General features: G+C 47.3%; 1 protein-coding gene across 8 annotated transcripts in view; it reads right to left on the bottom strand.

Annotated features, from left to right (window-relative positions):
* The window catches only part of LOC149340514 (unconventional myosin-Ia-like), a 153,001-nt gene that overhangs the window by 66,323 nt on the left and 62,180 nt on the right, over positions 1 to 24,498 (bottom strand). The window lies entirely within an intron of this gene.

Consider the following 24,498-nt stretch of genomic DNA (forward strand, 5'->3'; position numbering starts at 1 on the left):
CGGAAAGAAGAAAGAGAAGCGTAGGTGCGAGGCGCCGAACTGAAGGAGCCGAAACGTGGCAAAGGAGGTCAAACGAGGAACCCTGTAAACATCGCTTGCACGGCGCATCACATACGGGCCGCAGAGTGCGTTTCAATAGACCTTGTTTGAAATTCGTAAAGTTCTCTCCCTACACTGAACGTTGCCTTAATTGTGAGAATAAACGAGAACGAAGTCCTGACAACACACGTTACTGCTCACACGTGCCCCTGGTCTGCCATGGACAACATGTGAACATACTCCGCTTCATATAAAACATACGAAAAAACTATGGATATATATGAAGTTTTAAAAACTGGCCGTTTCAAAATATGTTTCGCTTGTAAGATGACGTAAAGCTACCTTAATTTCCAGTGAAGGGAACAACTCGAAGAAAATAACATTGTGCCAGGAGCCCGGTGAACGTTCTTTTATTTATGACATGTTTCGTACGAGAATTACAGCAGAGTTTGTGTGATACACTATTCAACCCACAAACCCTGCTGCCCAGGCGCATGCAAGTAATCAGTGAATTCTGTGAAGGTAATTGCGCCCCAAGCATTTTATACCGAAGACATGGCCCATAGAAACCGACATGCATTTAACGACCCACACACACGTTCAAGATCAGACAGCTTGCCCGGTAGCAGTCAACAGTAATAAGCCAAGGTTACAGGTGGCTTAAGTACTGTTTCACATCACACCCAGAGGATGCGTTGCAAAACAACGTTAAGTGACGAAAGCAGCTAGCGTTTCCTTCATTTTCTGCGGCCTTTCTCTGTTTTTACTCGCGACGCGTATCAGAAAGTTTTGAATAAAACTTCGGTTGAGGCTAGTTGCACCAATAAAGGTTAGTTAAAGTCTTGACGAGTGGAAAACGAAACGAATTAACCTAACTTCATATTACTAAGTCGAAATAGCAACAAACGATCATTCTAGGTCATCGTCGCAACCGTTGTGGGCCTACTTGAGTTCATGCTGCGCAACAATCGACCCTCCCAGTGACCTCATGTTACTCCCGGAAGAACCGTGCCGACGTTATTCCCGCTAACTTAGTCACCTCGCCAATCCATTGGACCCTCGGCCGTCTTCAGTAACATATTAGGTCTCTTGGAATTTTCCCTGTCGCGTTATTAATAGACCACCGGTTGTCAGTCAGTTCCATGCTTTATGTGCTTCGCCGATGCGTAATCCCGCATGCTAATTTCAGACACAGTAACCAGAGGTTTACATACGCTGCTTTTTTTTTCCATCGCTTACTGCTACACTAGTCGTTTTATTTTCTAACGCCCCAAGCACTGTTCCCAGCATTCAGTGGCTCATCCGCTGTTGCCATACACTACACCCGACGAAGCGCTGTCAATATGCGCAGATTAAGTCGCACGCTCACCTTTGTTCCCTTGAGAGAAATTGTTCGAACGATAAAATAAGGCAAAACGCAACATTCGGCAGAGAAGTATAAAAAAAAAGAAAATCGGGACGGAGCAAGAGCAAATACAGTTTGCTGCCTCCTTCCCACGCTCGTTATTTTCCTGAGAACGCAAACTCGCCCAGTTGGCACAGGCACTGAACGACAAGGACGGCGACATCGCTGAGGTCGATGTAGCGGCAGCAACAGCAACCAGAAAAATAAAAAAAAAGAGAGCCACGCCGGCCGGCAGGAGCGGTGAGGTGGAGTGAGTGTCGCGACCATTCGATATCGATCGACCCGCAGCCGCTCTTATTTTCTCTTATTGTCCCTGGCCACCTGCAAGGTCTCCTCCTCCTCCACCCTGACTCACCTCCGCGTGTATTTCGGGCTCCGCGCTGGGCTGTCGCTTTTGGAAAAAGTGCGCGTGTCCTTGTCAGCCCCGTCCCCCTAATAGACATCGAACTTGCTCGCCTAATCGCAACACCCCCGGTGAGCAAGCTGTTCGCAAGGCTTGGAGCTCAACTAAGTGGTCACGAATTTGTTAAAACCTCGGCATCGGCGCCGTACACCTGTTGACAACACCTAATGGCGAAGAACTAGTGTGCTCAGCTCAAACAAGACATGTGTAAAACATGGCCCGCAGAGCGCTTGGGAATTAAGCCGTTCACGCAGCACAGCTGTTCTGCGTGTACACAAGAATGTCGAAATATAAGCCTTAGACGCGGCGTGTATGTTTTCGTTTCTTAGGCTTCCTTTATTTTATACCCCATGTCGATTAAACCTTTTTTTGTTTTTCAGAACGGTAGCTATTAGTGGCACATGTGGCAGTTTCCCGCCGCCAGAATCCGTGAACTTGCGACATCAGCATCAGGTGGTGCGTGGCCTGTTAAGGGTAATCGGAAGAACTTCGCGATCGTCGCTGCGAACACGAACGACGACAACGTGGAGATGCAGAGTTGGAAATTCGTGAAACGGAGCGAAAGGGTCGACGGTGAGATTATCCTAAAACGCGAGCTCGTGATGCAGATCCGACGAGAGAACGGTGCCAGGGTCAGGAAGCTAGCGCCCGCGATGCCGCATACACCGGGCGCAAGAGGCTGGCCAACCACAATGGCGCCGCTCGGGTGAACGCAATTCTTTAGGGGTTCGCGCTTCAGGTTAAATTAATAAATTACAGCAATCGGATGATCCGCATTTATATTCGAAATGAAATGAAAGCGCTGAAACGAGGACGAGAAGAGAGGCGAGAGACGAAGGACAGCGTGTTGGGTGAGCGACAGGCTCTCGGAGATTCTGCGAATTTCAGTGGTAGTAACCTCGAATATTTTTTTTTCTGCAGCGAGAGGTGGTACAAAAACAAAAAATTACGGGCATTTATCCTCATGGTAAGGAGAGTGACAGAAGAAATGATGACGCATTGCATAACTAGTGTGGTGATGGTTGCTATGTACGAAAGTGCATGGTTAAGAATTAAACAGCGAGGATATGTATTAAGTCGAAAGCCTTTAATGCCTCATCGTTGTCGACAGAAGGTTGTCAGCAGAGGTTTCACGCGTTTCGGTTGGTCGAAACGGTTATGACGTCAGAGTGCGCGGATTCGAAGTAATGAGGTCACCCACAGATGGCTGACGCCCCCTTTTGGAGCACACGACAACTAATAAAATAGTTGTCGTCCGCTCCGACAGGGGGCGTACGGCGTCCGTGGGTGACCACATTACATACCTCATTACTGAGATCAGAGCCATAGATACAACCGAACTCAACGAAGCCGAGAGAGAGTCGTGCTAAAGAAGCAGTCAAAGTGTGTAGTTGTAATCTGTAGTCAAAGTGTGTAGCCAAATAAAGGACTAGTACAGCACAAGCAGTCTCGCAGTCAATGCCAAACAGTGCGCCAGGAAAGGCTTTCGACTTTGCAGCACTTTAGAGAGTCATAGTACCCCCTTAATTTTATTTCGTTTGGCCGGTGCATTATTTGCCTCTGTGCCGGCTCCGTGTTTCGGGGGGGGGGGGGGGGGGGGGGGCACAGCATCTCTCCTTCTGCGTCTACTCCCCCCCCCCCCCCCCTCCCCCCAAGTGATGAGGTGTACAATGTGGAAATGAGGGGGGTAGGGGGTCCAACAGGGGACGGAGAGTGCCGCCACATAAGGCGTTGAAAGCGAGAGCACTGCACTCACTGTAGGTGGGATCACGAGTGTGCGTTCGAAAGAGGCCCCACAAGATAAGGCATAAGGCACCGCGTACGTCGCGAGAGAGCACAGCGTAACAGCTTACACTGAGTTTTTGTAAAGAACTATTTTATTCTTAAATATCACACAGGTCCGTCCCTATAGACTAGGCGGGCATATTATCACAAGGTTATCCGTGCGTGAATGACGATTAATTTCTTCTGTGATATCAAACAGCCGCCAGTCAGTAAAAATATTGGAGGATCACGGGAGAGAAAATTTACAGAGAATGTTCACTACATTCGAATCAGTGCGAAATCACAAATTTGTGCAACGGAGAAGACGACAATAAGCGGGCAGTGGCGCGGGACGCAGCACTCGCGCTAGGCCAGCCTGTTGTACAAACACTAGACAATTTTGCTCAGAACCTCCGGATTAGTACTTTCGCACTAGGGAAGAGTCGTTTAGGGAGGGAAGTCGTTTAGGAAGTTTAGGGAAGAGTCGTTCAATATCCCAGCACCGTGCACAAGGCGCAAAATTGACAACGTTTAAGCTAGGCCTTGCAAAGCGCAAACCTCAGCGGAAACTTCCATGCATGTGCCAGCTGTATAGCTTCTCGCGGCTTCGCTTGACGGTTGCGAGCGCCGTCTCGGTTATGATCAAGTCTACAGGTCATCGCTCTCCATCCCAGCTTCAATGCTACTTTCCCTCAAGCGTTCCCGGCTAGGAGAGCCGAGCGCGCTGGCGCTACGAGTTTCCCACCTTGTCTCAGATTGCGCTCTCATCCACTTCCTCGCACTCGCCAGCAACGGGGCTGGAGGTCATCAGTGGCGGAATGTGTCCCGCAGACGGCTCTCGCTGCACAAGTTGCCCATCTCATCTGGCCCTCAGCTGCTGAACGCGGTCAGCATGCGTAATGATTGTCCAAAAATGGCAGACGCATTGCGTGTACGTCAGGGTACTATCAGCAGTTGTCATTCAAAAATTATGAATAATAAGGGAGTAATTACTCACTGGCATCCTATCAAGCGTAGTGCAGACAAATGAAAACTATACAGCTTGTGCAGAAACATCGTAGTCAAAGAAAAATTCCTCTTGGCATGGGGTTCAAGCCCGGACCACCACTTCACCGGAGCAGTCGTTCTACCAGCTTAGCTAACCTGAAACCCCAGATCAGTATGAATTTTTCTTTAACTACGAAATTTCTGCGGAAGCTGTATAGCTTTCCCCTGTAGCCGTAAGGCAGCGCTTGGATGCCAGTGAGTAAAGAAAATAAACTTCAAATCAAATCATTTTTAAAAACTACTCCGCCTCGTGGGATTCCCCTAAACATTTGACCAAAAATTATGAATGCTGGATTCCTAGGTAATACGTGATCCAAGAATGTCCATGGTGTATTGACATCCCGTTTTTGTTTTTTTTTATCATGATGACAACGGGGTTCATCAGAAAGATACGATAATATGCGCAAACAAAGAAGAATCGCCTTCTAAATGGCTTCGCCGCAATATCACTCGTTTTGCGAGAGAGCCAGCTTTGCCGAAGAACGTTTCTCAACCGTGACCGAGAGCGGGCATGATATCCCACACTGTACGTATATATTTCTTGATGTTATTCGCGTTCAGGGCAACTATAAATAAAAAAAGACGCGAATTTTTTTCTGGCATCTTTTTTTTCACATTCATAAGACCAGTGACAAATGCAAAGGGAGGTATAGGAATCTCGGCAAATGCTCTGCGCAAAATATTCTTCTTGAGGCTTGCACTACGGTTCGCTACTCCTGAAACACGTTTCCTTGCGTATAACACTATTGTGCGGCCAATCTTAGAATATGCCGTAATGATCTGGGATCCATATACCAAGATTAACATTAACAAATTAGAAAGGATTCAAAAGAAAGCAGTAAGATTTATTTATAATTCCTATGGCCGCACCTCTATCACTAATCTTATTAAAAAGAGTGGCTTACCATCCGTTACTGATAGAAACCGTATCTGTCGTTTGAAATTCTTTTTCCAGTTAATTCATGGGCAATACAACATTGACATCTCGAAAATTGTTAGTTACTCTAGTGGTTATGCAACACGCCTGAGACATTCTCTTTCCGTAAAACCTTTATCCACAAGGACGAACTGCTACAAATATTCCTATTTTCCGAGAACCATTACCGAATGGAACAACCTTGCTGGTCATATATTCGAAGAGAATAATTTGTCCCATTTTGAGGAGCTGCTGCAACAAGTGAAGAAATTTTGAATGTCCGGTTGATGAGTAATTTGTTTAGATTTACTTAATTATATGCTTGGCTCTATGACTGCAGTATATATATTCTGAGATTGTGAATTGATACAGTACAGTGTGATGTACTAATTTCGTTGCTGTGACGCCTTGTCTGCTGTATTTCCTTTTCTTTGTCCTTTGGTGTTACACAAATCATGTACCCACCTGCGATGGTCTTGTAGTTCAAGACCGCAGTATTTATAAATAAATAAATAAATAAATAAATAAATAAATAAATAAATAAATAAATAAATAAATAAATAAATAAATAAATAAATAAAATGCTCTTTAATGAAAAGGCTGATATCTTTGCCACAGTATTTAAAAACTGCGACAGTCTACTCTTCTTTGGAGAAGGAACAAGATTGAAACGAGATGATAGGGAAAGAAAGTACAGAAAATAGTAAAACAAAGATCAAAAATTGTCTGGACATTATCTAAGAACACTGGCCTTTTCAAATCAAGCCGCCACACATTCTTGGCAGCTGTGAAACTAAACTGAACTAACTGCCTTCAGTCGACAAATCGCATCGGTGCCGCAAAGCCCGTGACTGCAATGTAAATCAAGTTGAACAAGGCGGTAGCCACCTCCAGCAGCCATGACATGTTTCACACGAAAAACAGGCACAAACACTGGTGATATGATTTCCTAATATGACTTCGCGGTGACGTAATATCATAAAAAAAAATCACCTTCAAATCCTGGGATTTCAAAAGGGCCTCCTTACCCCTTCCCTCCCCAAAGCAGATGGAGTTAATTTTCTTCCGAAATTAATGAATTCATTTCTTTATTCATTCGTAGGCTCTCGAATACATAGTCGCAATCAAAAATCAAGCGGTAAATTTATTATTAGGTTGGCGGTGCTTTTCCCATTGCTTGTGACACTGCGTTTTGTCAACTGATGGCTGTTCAGTTTAATTTCACAGCTGTCAAGAATGTGTAGTGGCGTAATCCTAAGCGCTATCTATGCACCATGTTGCAAGAGCTTCCGTGTCCGCCACTTCAATCTTAAACTTCATGACGCAATTTTCGAAGCTACCACTGCATGCATGAACCCTCGTTACCGTGATAACCAGTCGTAATTACCATAAGTTAACCCGTTTCCTTCTGAAACAACACGTGTTGCTACTATAGACATCTGCGCATAAGCGGACGCCTTTTTCCTACAGTCGACTGAACACGGTGAGAGGCGAAGGAAACAAGGAAAAAAATTAGGTATAAAAAGGAATTTCACGGAAGAAGACGGGAAACTGAGGCGCTATGGTTTCTGGTGAAGTTAATCTGTGGCTACAGAAAACGCTATAGACATAAGGGCAGGATCGAGGTTGCAGTTAGGGCCTGGCACTCGTGCGTTAGTTAGCTCTAACAGGGCTCTTAGTCTACAGTGCCTTATTTTTAGTATCGAAGCTGCGCTTTTCAAAAGTGTGCAGTATAAGTCATTCGGCACCGAGTTCAAGGCGGCCCCAAGCCCTCCGATAGCGTTTACCAACAGTCTGGAAGCGCATACTTCAGCAGCGACCTGGAGTGTGGCGTTGGAGAGGCCTAACCTTAACAGCGTTCCCACCGCACGAGACCAGCGGAACGAACGCGGCGTCTCGGCACAGGAGGACATTTTGCGTAACAGCGCGAGCAAGAGCACTTTCTCTGATCCACTCATTCGCCAAAAAAAAAAGTCACAAGAGGCACTTTCGTTAATTTTTAGCTCTTTTCTTTTTCTTGTACAAACGGCAACACGCAAGAATAGCCGCTACAAGCGAGGAAGAAATACTGTCGCGGCTGCCCCTTTCACAATGAGGTGGAACTCCTCTCGGAGAAGACCTCGTAACATGAGGTAGTATTCTTTCGGCAAAGGCATCACTCTTTCCAAGCGTGTATACTTCGAATAAAACGAAAATGGGAAGGGGGGGTGAAGGCACCGTCGAAGAACAGCCGATATGGTTTCTACGGTGTTTGTATGATAACCGATTCCGCCTCCCCCCGTATACAAGAGGGCGCGCCGCCCACGAACAACTGCAGCAGGCCAGCCAACTGCTCACGTCGCTTCGTGGGGAAAACAGGAGAAAGTGGAGGGAGGGGGGGGGGGGGGGGGGAGTGAGCGCGCAAAAAGAATGGCCCGCGCACGGCCTCCTGCGGAAGAAGCCCGTATGTCGCTTTCCTCCGGGCGCGGCCAAGTGGTGCGACACGACACCATTTCATCACTGTCGTCGTTACAAGAGCGAAGGCAGAGCGGCGAAAGCGCGCGGCGGTCGGCGGAAGAACAGGGAAAAGCAGCAAGTAAGACAAGCTTGAGAACGCGTCGCTCTGTTCGGGAGGAATTCGAGCGAGAGTCGACGAAGGGAAAACCATAGGGAGAAAAGGAAAAGCAGTCTCGCGTATACGTAGAACAAGCTTCACGCATCTTGGCGTCGGGCTCCTGCTCGACTCGACGCAAAGAAACAAACCAGTGACAACTCCGAACAGAAAGTAGGGAACAATACTTACAAGTCAGCGGGCCTACATCAAAGGGGCTTGTCGCAGTGGTCTGTATTCACTTTCACTTCGAAACGTGGCGAGACATGGTAGGCATAAGGAAAGGACACAGCAAGTGCTACTTGCGATATGCCCTGTGCCGTATGTGTCGAGGAGCAAAGCGATAAAAAAAATTAATGGTAAAACTTTTTCGTAGCAAAAATTGGTCACTAGGGCTGCCTTTACAAAAAGCAGCGAAGCACTGCCCAGCGACGTGTGTGACGGTCTGTATGGTTACTGACAAATGCTTTGTCAAGAGCTCAACAGCCGTTCGTCCCTTAAGACGAATACTATGCTGGGGCAGGGAAAAAATTCAGAAATAATCTGTTTTAGCATGTGCCACTCACGTATAGCAGGCTTAGTGAACTCAGGCGTGTTCGCTTTCCTGACAGCCAGTCATTGCGTTAATTTTCGTAAATATGACTTCAGAAAGCTCAACTTGCTTCACCATGATTCAAAACTCTCGTATGCATGATCGAGCGTGACGCTTCAAATCTTTTAAAAATTCTTGGAATGGTAACCTTTCCATTATCATCCTATCTACATTCATTAAGCTGCTATAAGCTTCATGTTTTAAAGGTTTTATCTGATTTGCTTTGAGAGCAGTGGCTTGTGAGAGCGCATAGGGTGTCAATCCTACCAACGTGTTCAAAATCGCTAACTTTCCTAACCACTTTGAGCAAAATTTTCTGATCGGATCACCAAAAAATGTGAGTAATGGAAGTCAAAGCACAGTGGCCTTGTGTTTCAGCTGCTATGGCAGTCAGTCCCAGTAATCACTTGATTTTATCACGCGTTCATTTGCAAGGTGCGTGCCGTTTTGCTGTCAAGAATAGCTCGAGTCAACTTTCAAGAGAATGCAATGTCTACTACAGCATTAATATATCTTTATAGTATTACCATGTTATACAAGAACACGATCCTGAACGTTCCATTCTGCCTGCTTTCCTGTCATTCAATGCGTTCGAGACAAATGAGAACAGGAGAGCTGAATCAGCAATGCTGTGTTATTCCGGTGTTCGAGTGAAAGCTCGTGCTCTTCACTCGCGGCAGCAGCGTATGTACGGTATTTGTTAAAAATATACAGCCCAAAAGGTTTCCTTCCAAGCCGTGTATCGGGGCTCTTAAGCGCATTGGACTCTCCTAAGCTCGTAAGGGTTGAAGACTTGAATTCTTCCCGCCTTCTTGAGATTAGAGTCCCTGGGTATGCAAGAGAAGCCGCGCTGCAGAGCTCAGAAAAAGACACCTTGTGCTGTATACTTTTGACAGACACTGTACAGTCGTCCCACATTTACTTTGACCTAGAGTTCGAAATCTGTTCGTATGGTGCACCTACATTCGCATTGGATCACGTTTAACACGTCATAGCCTTTAAAAACTGCGTAGGGCCCGCTATTCAGCAGTGATTGTTATAAATGCAACACAGAGCACGCGGTTCGAGCGTTCTAATCAGTTGCGTAGACGACTGTACACGTGAGCAATCCACTTCTTGAAAGAGTGGAGTGAGTATGCGAGAGTCTGTTCCCGCGGCCACAGAGGACTGGACGCTTTAGCATCCCGAATAGCTTCGAGGAATTCCATTTCAGGCATTTCTCGAAGAACACGCAGGCAATTCTGCGAACTAACTGTAGCGCGAAGCTGTCACCGCATACAAGAGAGGGGCGCGGTGCGCACATAGTAATCTAAATTAGTCTGAGAAGTGCATCACTTTAAGCTTCTGATCACACAATTTTCGCTAACGTGTCTCAAGGAAACTTTCGCGGAAAAACGCAGGTGGCAATACGAGATACGCAGCCGATGCATCGGCGCAAGAGAAGAAAGCTAACCTGATTGGCTACAGCACTGTACCGTTGAGCATGAGTTCATTTGTTAGCTTACCAACAGGCTTTCTACTCTCCTATCTTATGTACAGGTCATTTACGACTTAATCATCTACATTTAGGTGCAGGTTATTTGTGAAAATTGTGCAGGGGAATCCCTCAAGGTAGAGAGAATCGCTGGAACAGGACGAACTGTCCCTCAACTGCTAGATTTCTTAGAAAGCTGTACAGCTTTCCTTTTTAGCCGTGTGAATGCGTTCGGGAAGATGCTCATTACTCTCTTATTTCAGGATATTATCTGAAGGTTATCTACTTATCTACAGTGAATGATAGGATTACCGGACGCAGCGTCCCTATTGGTATGCTTTTTTCAAAACAGAGCAATAAAACTAAACCCAAAGATCTCACACCCCAGAGAGTTAATTTTGGATTACCTAGCAGTATAATGTCTTCATATTCTTTTTTTCCTCCACATTCTTTTCGCGCTTGAAGAAGTAACGATACCGCAATAGTGGCCTAGTGGTTTGAGGATCCACACTGCATGCGGGAGGTGCGGGGTTCGATCCCCAGCGCCGTCAGGTACCCACAGGTGACACAAGCTTTCCCCTAGACTGGTGTTCGGGTTTTTCGAGGTGAACTGCTTGAAAATGGGTATTTGACCCAACTCTGTGTAGACGCAAACACGTTGCGTCACTGAGCTCTTTGGCCAAAGCTGTGCTTGCGCTATAAAAATTCATCGCCAGAAATAAGAAATGCGGGATCTGTATGGTAAAGCAAATATTTCGAGGTGTAGTCCGTAAATGTCTCCTGCACTCCAACATTTGTCACCATAAAACTGGCAGATTTCTTCCCTTCGTCTCAGTTTGCTTATCATTATGGCGACTTCCAAATTTCTTTCAATGCGGCGAACAAGATATCGTCGCATATTTTCTACTTGATGCTGAAACGCGGGCACCGATATCAAGGAGCGCTTCTTCACCTAAAATTGACTGTTCGATTGTAATACATCGAGTAAGTGCGTTCTTCGCAAAAGGAGCACATTATAGAGAGTTGCCAAGCCAAGACACTGCTACCCACGATCAAACTCAAACGACCGAAACACCTTTTTTTTTACATTTAAATAAAAAACGCTACACTCTGTAATTAAAACACCATAATCGATCGACTCTAGTGGTTATATTGCTTTTTGGCTTCATCGTTCGAACGGAGGAGCCGAAGCCAAAACATTCGCCGCAGTGCCATCAGCGGCAAACGGCAAAAATTTTTCGACCCCACTCACATCTACAGCAACTCCGCCGTGCCTGCAGCAACTCAAGCTGACTCGGCGATAACCGCTTCATTCCCCCGCGCGAAACGCTCTCCAGCATCCTTCATCGCTGCTCTCCGCTTGCAGCATCTTCTATTCCATTTCGCTTCTGCTTTGTTTCTCCACTGTTGCCCTCGGTCTTTATTAACGGTCCAGTGTCTGCGGGTCGCTGCAAACACCGCGTCGCAAGAGGCAGTTCGCTCGCGCACTGGCCGCATCGCCGTAGTTCGCCTTGCATGCCGCGCCGGTGGCGGCGGTCGAGACAGAATAAGCGCCGGCCTCGCACGAGCGCGCGCAATAAAAGAACTCCTCTCTCCTCTCCTCCATCTCCTCCCCCCAACCTAGCTCACCTTCCAGTCGCCGCTCGCTACGTATAAGCGGCCCTGGGCTCGCTCGCGTGCGTGTGTGCGGTAATTAAAAGGCTCGTGATTAATTATTCGCAGCGAAACTTATGAGTAGTGTCGTCGTCGCCGTCGAAAGAGACCGTCCGCGGGAACAGAGGGAGCGGGATAGAGAGAGGATGAATGCACCGCGCGCAGGCTGCGAGGATGAAAAGAAGAGAAGAAAAGAAGCATTATTATTAGGCCTTCGGGGCCCCGCGACGATGCCACGTTCAGACCAGCGGCCGGCACGAGGTAATCGCGTTTTGGGCCGGGCGCGGCGCTGGACGCCAACGGCGCTCTAGCCAACCACGGGAAAACGAACGAACGAACGAACGAACGAACGAACGAACGAACGAACGAACGAACGATGCATGAGGAGCCACCATCGACCGGGAAGCGAGAAAGAAGAGGCGAGAGCGCGCGCGGCGCGAGTTTTATGGTGCGTGACTTGGTCGACGAGCTTCGCGCGAAAAGCGGGCGGCGATGCTCTGGCTTCGTCCGCGCTAATGCACACACTGTGGCCGCGGAGAAATTCAATGCCACTCGTGAAAACCGGGAAAGCGGGGAAAACGCACGGAACGAATGGTGGAAAACAAAAAGGACGGTGCGCGTAAAGCGAAGCAAGGCGTCAGTTACGTCCGGATGAAACTTGTGTGTACAGGGAAGGCGCGTACCGCGCCGGACGCGGCGTTATCCCGCTGCCGCAGTGCTAGAGCGGTCGTTGCGCCTGTACACAACGCCGCGAGGCTCGTCTGGTCGAAATCGTTGACTTCAATTTTTTTAAACGCTGTCCTCGGCTGTTCCGAGCGCCACTTCTGGGAAAGAGTATAAAGGTTGACCGCCGACGTGAGAAGGTGGAGAACGCTTTGTCTCAACACTTTCCGCAATAAAAACGTCCCGCACCCCCCCCCCCCCCCCACCCTCCCCTCTCCTCGGACCTCTTAGACTCAAGGACTTCCACTTCTGCGCTAGTTACTCTCAGATATCTTACTTACCAACTCTTGCACATAATATATGGGGCGTCGAGAGACGGGTGAACATGGTAGGCACAGCAAAGGACTGAATTGACGGACTTTTGATTATAGATATATGTTTTTGACATCCCCTTTGGATCGGGGCAGTGCCAGGAGCCACCTTTTCTAGTATATTAAAGTAGGTTTTTAATTATTTCTTCCGCAATTTTTTACTTTTATTTTTATTATGATTATTTTCCATTCTAATCTATCCTTATGTTCCATTATGTCGTGGCACCACAAGAAGAACACGCAGAAGAAAAGACAGGATGAAGTGCTTCTACCGTTTCCCTCCCTGTAGATAATGCATTGCTACCAATTCTCCGAAACCTCCACCCTTTTGCAGTGCATTTCTATTTTTAAGCTATATCATTTTTATTTCTGTAACAGTTCTTGCAAGTTTTTCATTCTGCTCTTATGTCACCAGTTAAAAATGAACGAGCAGCTCGCTCCAGCTAAGAATTGCACGTCTTGCACACTGCGCAGCTGTCAGACACGAACGGTAACGACCCCCCATCCACTGCTGGACGGTGAACCATCAGGAAGCAATTGGCGAGGTGAGTCGGGGCAGTGGATGACGATGAGAGGGCAATACATTCGATGATAAAAACTGAACAGCTTAATAACATCCCGAGATAAGAAACAAGAGAATTAGATGATAATGCTCATTATTGAATCTCACTAATTATTCCCGATTGTTTAAGAATGCGTGTACGACATTCCACGTGGAGGACAAAGATCGGCAATAGACCTGCCCAGCGACAGATTGAGGAGGAGAGAACGTGAAAAGGAGATGGATAATTTCTTTAAGTCAGAAATTTCGTGAAGAATCCCTACAGATTGGGCAGAAACACGGCTGAGAGTTTCTCTATAGGCCAATGTCAAGAAAACGAGAACCGCACAGCTCAATGTTCGTAACTGTTTCGAAGAACTGTTTCGCTGTTTTAGATATGGACGATCCCCAACTCGTCCAAGCTCGCACACTTGGAAGACAGTTCTTTTTTTATTTGAGCAAGCGGTTGAGCAGTCCTAATGACACATCTTTTTTAACAACCCAACATGAAATTCAGCACTTCGCGGTAGTCAATGTAACTATCCTTCATTAGTGCTCAATTCAACCACAGTGTTTGTATTTTTTTGCCACATGCCCCTCCCAGAGTGCCTAGTATAGTAACACCATAAAAAGCAGAGCCTTAAGAGTGCTTAATTTTCATGACAGTATCAACCGTATACTTACAAGCCACTTCCTCATCAGGTGACGGAACACAGTATACTAACCACCAAGCACAGGTACAATTTTAAGGGTACGGTTCAATTAGAACTACTGCACACATCTGCCTTAAAGGATTTATGTTATTACACTGTGAATCATCTTCTGCCCCATCTACGCACGCTGCACAGTTAGGCCTTGGGCCTGAAAGGCGCATCTGGTTGTCTTGCAGGCATCGGAACCTTCCCCAGCGTTTCAAGCACTTTCGAATTCATGCGACCTGAAAACTCTCCATGTTATTAATTGACCTGGAATTCCTTATTATGTCGTCTGTAGTAGTTATTCCTGAAAAAAAAAACGCGTAATCGACTTGTCCTCGTGTCCAACAGCCACTGCACGCCCTTCTTCAACACCTACATCCTCCTTGCGCGTTTTCACACAGAATAATTGAACCGCTTCACCATCGGGTGATAACCCGCTTATCTGAAGAAACATCGCTCACGGGCTAGTAGACCCTATGGCTGCCACCGCATGCTCTCATTCTCCACAGCAGGGTCCTGTCTGCTCTATCAAGTCACCTATTCTTGGCAGAACCACAACTGGGGCTGTTTGGTTCGCACTTTGAGGTTAACAGCGTAGAAAAGAAAGACGTGGACGGGCTGCTAGTTGTGAGGACTTTCTCTTTCCTCAACTTAGTCTTGTGCTCTCTTAACTTCAAGAAACTTCTGCCAAAGCGGATGCGTACCGTCGTAAATAGGCATTTTTCGCTCTCAACCTCGGAACAAAAAAAGGTGGGTAGTTTCGGGGTGGTCGTGTGATAGCTTCACAGCTCACCTAACCCGGCTGAAAGCCAGACAGGAAGGAACAGACAAAGAGAGAGCTAGAAAAGAAAAGGCGGTCATAAAACAGAAAGATATTATTAAAACTGGCTATCGCCCGCTGCAGGAAGATAGAGGTATTGAAAATGGACTGGAACAAGAGATAAAAATATGAAAAAAAGCAAATATAGGCAGCGAGAAGCAGGAGGCACTGCTGAGTCCTGTCGTCAAAGCGCGAGGTCCTCGGAAAACGAAACTGTCTGTGAAGAAAGCGGGGTGTCGTATGTAGCCCGATAGTTTTAGACTTCCAGAGTTTCCACTGGGGACGTGTACAACTTTGACGCTACGAAACACTCAAGTAGGCTGCTCACGAAATGCATTGATACTAAATACAGGACAACGGAGCGAGTTACAGAAACTAAAACTATAGGAGTCCTGTTGACAGACAGTAAGACAGAATAGTGGGTGAAGGAAAAAAACACGACCTAATGAGAACCACACTGAAATCAAAAAGCGTGAATGGACACGAGCAGAACATGGTGCGGGCAATGGATGCCCGATCGTGTCGTAGGGTAACGTAGCGGATTCCAAGAAAAGGCAAGCGTAGTAGGTGGCGGCACACAGCCAGGTGGACGGATGAAATTAAGAAACTTGGCGGGTTAGAGAGTCCACAGCTGCCGCAGGACATCACTAACTAGGGATCAATAGGAGAAGCCTTTTTCGCTACCCGAGAACATCCACGAGTTATTGCTCACACGTTCGCGAACAAAATCAAGCGGAATCGCAAAAAGAAATCTACACAGCGCACACATGCATCAGGCCTCTGAGTTCAGCGCATTACGCAACACAGCCTAAATGTTGCGTAATTTGAAATTGCTGCTGTTCAAGGGGCTCCATTATCCGACACAGGCATCTTGCACCTGCTAGTGTCCTTCGGAACAGTTGATGTTCGCCTTTAAAACTCAGCGGGTCTCGTATCTGACTTATGCAACTGCGCAACACTCGCTCGAATTGAGAGTCAGGGAAGCCGCACTGCCGCTTCTAAGCCACGAAAATCGTTCCCAAGTAGCGAGAGAGAAAGACATTGAAGAGTAGCGCCGGTTTGCGCGCCACGCCATGTTGTTATTCGTTCGCAGTTTTGAAGATTACAAAATGTGGCGAGCAACCCGCGCCGCACTTTGCCCTCTAAGTCGTCACCAGTTAGGCGTTAGGCCGACTTTGGTACTTCCGCTATAGCCCGGCCGGAAATGTCTATGCTGCACTCAATCGCTTCCTCGCTACTGCCCCCCACCCCCTCCCACCTTTGTCTCTGTTTTTTTTTTCCTCATGTGGTTGATCTCCTGCATCCAAACAAATGAACGCTAAAGAATACAGAAGAAAAAGAACAAAAGACTCGGAATTCACGCTCGGAATGTGCGGCCGGATCGCGAGCGGCGGTTCAAGCGAACCAGAACCGAGACCATCCAGCGCTCAGTGGCCGGGAAATATTTTCATGAATTGCTTCTACCGCAGCCGAAAGCCGCCGCTGAGGAAGCTGCGACGCAAATGCGCGCATCACTGACTCCTGCGACTCTCGGCGATGCCTAAAGCCGATGCGACGTCTCGCGTCCTCGCGATTTTCGTTTCTGTTTCTCTCTCTCTCTCTCTCTTCTTCCTGCTCCTTCTCTCCGTTTCGATCTGGCTCTAAGACTTCCTCTGCCGAGTACATACGTCTTAGAGGGGAGCTGAAGCGAAGGCTAAAGTGGTAAAGAAAAACGGATTACTGTTTTCAAGGCATCCGCTTCGATTTTCTTTCACTTTTTTTTTTTATCCTTCGTTTTTCTTTTACTCCTCGGACGTGCTACCGAGTTCTTACAGTACGGTACGCTATTAAAGAACTCATCAATAACCCAGCTCCATCTGCTGTACCATGGCCTGCTGCTACCACTATTTGCAGCAATCGTCCAACGGCTGCACTGATTTGTTTTCTCTATGAAATAAACAAATTATTGTCGATTTAAATCTTCTTAAATAACGTAATCGGGGTCTCAAGGAAAAAATTCGGTTAAATGAATACTGCGATTATGAAGAGACCGTAGTCTGCGCGTTCACTCGACTTGTTACCTGTGCTCAATACAGTGGGTACACTGTGGTGCGGGCATATTTTTCGACGACAGTCGAAAAGCTGCGCCAACCTGAAAGGCGCTGGCAGGAAATCCTCCCGCAAGCTAAATTTTCAAGGCGAATTGCCCGCGCTATCCTGTCCACGATGACCGTGCAAAAAATTTCCCTCTCGTTGCATCACCAAGAGGGTATCATGCCTTGCAACATAGAGAGGCATGCGTGGAAGCAAAGCATAGGAAAAATAGTTACTGGCTTCAAGAACACCCTTGGGAGCTTCTTCTATACGCGCTCACACCACTTCATTCCCTATGATTACGCATACATGACTTCCCCTCCTCCACCCTTACCCTTTCTTTCTTCAAATTCCTCTGTCTACAGGATATTCTGATCTTCTTCGTCAAGTTTCATCGTTTCCTTCTTGTGCGAAATTTATGCGGCTTTTCCTTCTTCCCTGTCGTCTCCACAAATTTCCCCGTTTCGTCGTCAAGTTCCTCAAAGTTTCCAAGTTACCTTATTCATTTCCTTACGTTTTTCCTGTTTCTCTGTCAAAAACCAACAGTTTCTGCCCGCAGCTGGAGCGTGCCAAGCCTAAGGAACGGTATACCACTCGTACTTCCGAATTTATTGGAGCGGTTCCGACGCAGCTGGCGCATCGAATTCGCAACAGAAAGGCGAAGAAGATAACAAGCAACGCCATCACTTCCGGCGAAGATGGAAATTTTACGGTGTGATCACGGATCCAATCTAGCGGTTGCACGACCCTAGAGGTCAGAGATGCAGTGGCGAAAGAGCGCTGACCATCCACCGCAGCACGGATCACAACGCCTCCGAGCGAGGAAGCGGCCGGCCACTCAGCGGAAGTCGCAGCTGAAAAATTCACCGAACGATTACCCTCGCGAATTTCAGCGACAGGTGGGCTGGTGCGAAAGACCGATGCCAGTCGGTATATTCGGTAACTCTGGGTAAGGGTATGCGGCGTCTGTTGCGTCTATGTCGCTACATTCGCATTAGAGCCACGGCTAAGCTTTAGTGAATTCATTTTCCTGACAGTGTTAACGTAGCTGTGTGCACTAAGCAGTCATGGGGTTTTAGGGTGCTCGCCAGAGGAGTTTCGCACAATGTGATGAATGTGTTGGTGGGGTTGTGTGCGCGGGTGCAGTGTGTGCGGACGACGAAGACAACGACGCCGGGAATGTACATATACAGCTTCCGCGGTAAAACATTCTGTACGGTGCGCAGCTTCAACCGAAGCCAGTTGACGCCTCACATGCTCGTCTTTGATGTGCCAGCGTTGGTTTTGAACAGCTGGCAGTTTAGAATCCCGGGCTGGAGGAGTTGGCTATGAAAGGCAACGTAATCAAGGAACGTGGATGAACTGCTGCCATTTGGGGCTATCTGAGCCGGGAATCAGTGCCGCGGAGTTCGGTTCACAAAACGGACGCCGAAGAAACGGGGCCACCATTGCGAAATTCACCGTGGAGGTTACTGGCCATAAGCTCAATACGAGTGGGGGAAAAAAAGCCAAGAGCCGGCAAGGAAACCTTTAACGTAAACAGACAGAAAGAGAAACGAACGTTTAATTTTCCAAAATGCAATCAGCCACATGTAATGATTCTGAGTACTTTCACCTGTTAACTTCCCCGGCCAATGCAATTAATACTTTCAGAGTAAGCGCCCACACGGTAGTCGGTTTCCACAATCCGACATTCTGCACCCGAATGAATATACGCCGGTCGCCTCTCTCCTTGGTACAAGTTGAAAGCTTTTTTATGCCATGTTTCCTAGAGGGCGTTTGCGTGCGCGTTCGTGCTCACGCGTGCGTGCGTGCGTGTGTGTGTGTGTGTGTGTGCGTGTGCGTGCGTGCGTGCGTGCACGCGCGCGCGCGCGTGTGTGTGTGTGTGTGTGTGTGTGCGTGCGTGCGTGCGTGCGCGCGCGTGTGTGTGTGTGTGTGTGTGTGTGTGTGTGTGTGTGTGTGTGTGTGTGTGTGTGTGTGTGTGCGCGCGTGCGTGCGTGCGTGCGTGTGTGTGTGTGTCCGTGCGTGCGTGCGTGCGTGTGCGTGTGTGTGTGCGTGTGTGCACGCGAGCGCGTTCGCGTGTGTGTGTTTGCGTGCGTGCGTGCGTGTGTGTGCGCGTGTAGCTGCCTGCCTGCGTGCGTGCATCCGTGTTTTATGGCATGGTCTCCTCCCTCTAAATTGGTAAATTGGTTTTTGAGGAAAGGGAATGGCGCAGTATCTCGTTTCCAGTCATGGCGCAGTCGTCGTTTCCGGCGGCTGCCAAGATCACACCACTCGTTGATATGTGCGGACTGCAACCGGTGAAAGTATACGTACGCGCTTAGAAAAACAGTGCGATCGCCGTGACTGCTGCTGCCAAGTAACTGTCTCACTTATCTCGGCGGATACCTGAACCGCGCCGTAAGGGAAGGAAGGAAGGTGGGAGTGAAAGAAGAAAGAGGTGCCGTATGGAGGTCTCCGGAAGAATTTCGACCACCTGGGGATCTTTAACGTGCACTGACATCGCACAGCACACCGGCGCCTCTTGCGTTTCGCCTCCATCGAAACGCGGCCGCAGCGGTCGGGTTCGAACCCAGGTGCTCCGGCTCGGTACACGAGCGCCTTACCACTGAGCCACCGCGGCGGGTCTCCTCCCTTTACTTTCTCCCTTTTCTGCAGTTTCGCCACCCTGTATTCTAGCGTGTACTATCAAATTAATGGTGCGTTCTTTCGACCAACCTGTTCTTCCCTTCCTGGTATTAAAGAGGCTCACTGCGTGTGTGTCTCTTTCTGTGTCCTTGTCGTTTTGAGCGCAGACCCGATCTAAACGTTAAAGAGACATTGGGGACAAATTCAGGTTAGCCTTTATCGGCAGATTACCGCGTTCCATAAAAAGGAAGTTATTTTCACTACAACGGCGCTTCCATAAGCCCAGAAAAAGCAATAAATTAAGTGCAGATATTGTTGTATTTATTCATACTGCAATCCCGTTTTCGCGATTTTACCAGGTTGCGTAATACATATACATATACACAGGAAAAAAGCGGCAAAAAGTGCAAACTAAAGAAACGAATTCTAGCAAGAAGAAACTCTCAGAGCACAAAATACAAACAATATAAATATCATATTGGTTGGCTGGTTGGTTGGTTTATTGGGGTTTAACGTCCCAAGGCAACTCAGGCTATGAGAGACGCCGTAGTGAAGGGATCCGGTAATTTCGACCACCTGGGCTTCTTTAACGTGCACTAATATAAATATAAGAGCCGAAATACAAAATACACAGGCGCGAAATAGGGAAAAGAAGACAACATACGAGTTGAAGTAAGGAGAAAAATGAATGTCATGTTTTATTAGTATGTATGATCAGGTACGGTGTGAAAAAAATAGTCTCACGTTTGGCTGCAAAACGACATCGTTAGTAAGGTTATTCTAGTGGACACCGGTCGTCTTCATAAGCAAATTTTGGTGACGTCAGAACCTAAATCTTGACGCGGATGTTTGGGTCCAGACTACTATGAACCCCAGCTGTATCCATTTCCAAGCAGCGGTCCCAGAGCCCATAACTCTCGACGTCATCATTCGTGTCACGAGTTTGCGTCGAGTGGCGGGAATATTCAACTCGAAATTCCACAGCAATAAATACGTCTTTCGCCACCGGACGGTTTTCAACGGAGCAACAAAAACCCAAACAATCAAATTTTACTGTGATAAAAAATTAGATGGAGTAGCCTTCATTGCCCCTCTCGTTATCTGCCCCACTCCAACTGCTTATATTCGCGCGGTCGCCTCGAAGATCCAACTAGTGCAGCTTTCTCGGCTTAACGCTGAGGAATCGATCCATGAAAGGACAGCGCCACAATGAGCAAAAGATGCGGTTAATCGCGCATCCAACGGCAACACGACAAGTCTTCGTTTTCGGAACAAAGCATAAAACAGAGAGTGCTTTTTTTTCCCTGCAGAGATAGAGGAAGCAAGGAGAGAACGACCGTACAAAAAAAAAAAAAAACGAAAGTACGACGACGCCGAGCGATGTTTCTGAACAGAATTAGGCGGAGTGCGATTCTTCCCTTCGTATTACTCAAAAGGGCTAATGCAATCTCCCATGAGTTGATGGCAATGCGGGACTCTATTCATACTTTTCTGTTTAATCACATAACAGCGCTCGTATGTCCCGCTACAGCCGCTGCTTGTTTTTGCCATGGCAACGCATACTGCCGACTGCTGTGGCGCCTCGAGTGCCCTACGTGCTTTTGGGTGCCCGGAGAAATTATCTTGCGCTTGAATTCCCTCATTCACCCTTTGCACGAGCGTGGCACACAACGGAAAAACTGGGAAGTTACCGTGCGTCTCTCTTGTGTTTTTTTTTTTTTTTCTGGCGAGGTTCAGAAGATTTTTAAAAATGCCTGAGTGAGGCCTTGGTTCTGGGCTCACTTTGTATGCTTCAGTTCTTAAATTCACTGGCTGTCTTTCACGAAAATATTTGGCTCTTCGGTCGCTCAGCTTAGGTACGTGCTCCATGACTCGTACGATGGCGACTAGGGCTTTTCTTCACAAATGCAAATATAAAAGCAGCAGAGAATTCAGGAGTTACGGCTTCCATTTACTGCAGGCTTGTGGTGTCCTGTGCGTTCTCTGGCCACAGCGTCGTAATATAGACCGCGAAAAAAATATTGGTTTGGTTTGGTTTATAGGGTTTAACGTTCCAAAGCGACTAAGGCTATGAGAGACGCCGTAGTGGAGGGCTCCGGAAATTTCGACCACCTGGGGTTCTTTAACGTGCCCTGACATCGCACAGTACACGGGCCTCTAGAATTTCTCCTCCAAAGAAATTCAACCGCCGCGGCCGGGATCGAACCCGCGTCTTTCGGGTCAGCAGCCGAGCACCATAACCACTGAGCCACCGCGGCGGCTGAAAAAAATATTGACGGTTTTTAGGTAGCCTCTCGAAGTTGCGAATTACGTCGAAAAATTATTTGAATTCTATGTACAAAATTTGCTGAAACATTCTTAAAGCTCAAGCACTAGTGCCAAAAACATATTTCCTGGCTATTCCATGCTTCCCCTGAATTATCCTACAACACAAATGTAGTCGACTATTCCTTTATACACAAGGTAACTTTGTGTCGTGCTTCTCCTAACGGATTTCCCATAGAGGTCAATGTATTCTTCGAGGCTGTAATAGTCGGTGCTCTCTTCCAATTCAGGCAAACTTAACTCTGTACTGGCAAATATGGGTTCTCAGTGAAGCCTGCATATTTGAGCGCCAGCTGTACAAAGGATGTTCACCCGTTTTATTGCATCCGCCGTCTACACAAGTGCATAGGTGGACCTGTGCACTGCATTAGTACCGGTGCAGAGCAAGGGCAGGTTGGCATTTACAATAGTTTGTCTGTGCGGATGGACGGACGACTGGAGCGACAAAAACGCGATGATAAGAGAGATCGGAGAAGAAAAAGATAAAATCTAACTGCATAATGTATGTCATGCGTGAGGAAAAGCCGTTGCTGCGAGCTTTTATCACCCGATTTGCTCTATTTTTATTCAGTGTTCATTACCTTCTGATAAAAATAAGACCGGACTTTGTTAAGATCAAATTTACTCGTAAGAATGAGTCGTGTGAGCCGCTTGCTTGAAAAGGAGCGCGCGGCCAACCTTACGTTTTCATACGCAAACAATGATTCGCATTTTGATCCGGCAAATTCCACATGCCCTAAATAGGTCATTTTATCAGCATTTACAACTTCTTTTCAGTTAAATTTTATAAAACTGTGCACTTTAATGTCGGACGCAGTTATAAGCGAAATTCGTACTCCTATAATATAAGCGGGAAAAAACTGTAGGGGACACTTGAGCTCTGCCTTAATGGCACGACGCGATACCGGTAATGGGTTTAAGCCCATATATATGCGGAATCGGTCACTCTCTACTTTACATTCATAGATCGCTGGGATACCTCATACTACTCACTGCTCAGCGGCGTAGCGGTTCATAGATGCGCCACTGCCTTGCGTGGGCAGGTGCTGCCACCGGAGTGGCTTTGCGAGACCCAGCTTTCTCTTCCCGAGCAACACCTCGCGACCACTCATTAAATTAACTGGCACCTGCCACGATGGGTAGTTTTCTCACAATCTATTAGGCAGGTTGCGATAACGACACAAGGTCATGTGATGGTCAAATGTTTAGGGGAATCCCCCAAGGTGGAGTAGATTTGTAATAAGGGAGTAATTACTCATTGGCATCCACCCGAGCGCTGCCATACGGCTACAAAGGAAAGCTATACAGCTTTCTCAGAAACTTCGTAGTGAAAGAAAAATTCGTCCTGGTCCGGGGTTCGAACCCAGGACCACCGCTACACCGGAGCAGTCGCTCTACCAATTGAGCTAACCAGGACGGCAAGCTTATGGTAGGACGAGAGCGAATTGATCAATAACTTGAAGTGGGAACTGTGTTGGTCAAATGTTTAGGGGAATCCCCCAAGGTGGAGTAGATTTGTAATAAGGGAGTAATTACTCATTGGCATCCACCCGAGCGCAGCCATACGGATGGCTGCGCTCGGCCGTATGGCTGCGCTCGGGTGGATGCCAATGAGTAATTACTCCCTTATTACAAGGTCATGTGACATAGGTGGAGCACCTAGGTTGCTTCTCAGGGTATTTTTCACTCACACCGCCCGCGACGACACCGGGTTTCTCGCTGAAAGGGACCCCTAACACTATCGCGTTAACACCTCCTGCTCTTAGGTACAATCCCCGGCCTTCTAAATATAGCAGGCAAAGAAATCAGTCAACAACCCGTGAGAGGTAAACCAGAATAGAGAAACAGCATCTCGCGTCTCGATTAAGTAGGAGACGCTTTTGCAGACAAGCGTCCACATTTTCTTCTCGACAGCCTTCTCACTCATGTCTCCTTCAGTCATCTAGAAAGTCCAAGCAATACGATCCTGTTCCTCTGCCTTTCACTGTTTCTCACCTTTTATTACTGCGCCTTCAACATCTTAATCTTCGTGTTGCGTCTCATAACGTGTACCACTTCTCGCACCCAATCCCCTGTAAAGCGTGCTTTGTCTGTTGTACAGTACTGCATAGCGGTGAAACAAGGTAGTTTTTTTTTTTTTTGTACCCAACAGAAAACATCAAGTTGAGAGTTCAGAAAAACAAGGTGCTTGAGACTTAAAACATCTTCTACCAACTCTCCATCTCTCTAGAAAAACAACCGCTTATTCTTGAGACCCCTGAAAGCAGAATACGAAGACTGCTCGATTCAACTGTTTTTTGTTGTTGTTGTTGTTTTTGGACGAAACATCGGCGTCCAAAGTGAAGCATTCCACGATGAAGTGCAGCAGGGTTATGAAAGACGCCAGCACATCAAAAGCGACATAGCTTCTTGAAAACACATACCGAAAGAAGGTCTGCTCCCCCTCGCCATCACAAACAGACGAACTAATGGCGAACTGATAGAGAGCTCAGATCG

This window comes from Amblyomma mixtum, chromosome 6, assembly GCF_055824585.1.
Source record: "Amblyomma mixtum isolate Tamu chromosome 6, ASM5582458v1, whole genome shotgun sequence".
NCBI classification, from domain to species: Eukaryota; Metazoa; Arthropoda; class Arachnida; order Ixodida; family Ixodidae; genus Amblyomma; species Amblyomma mixtum.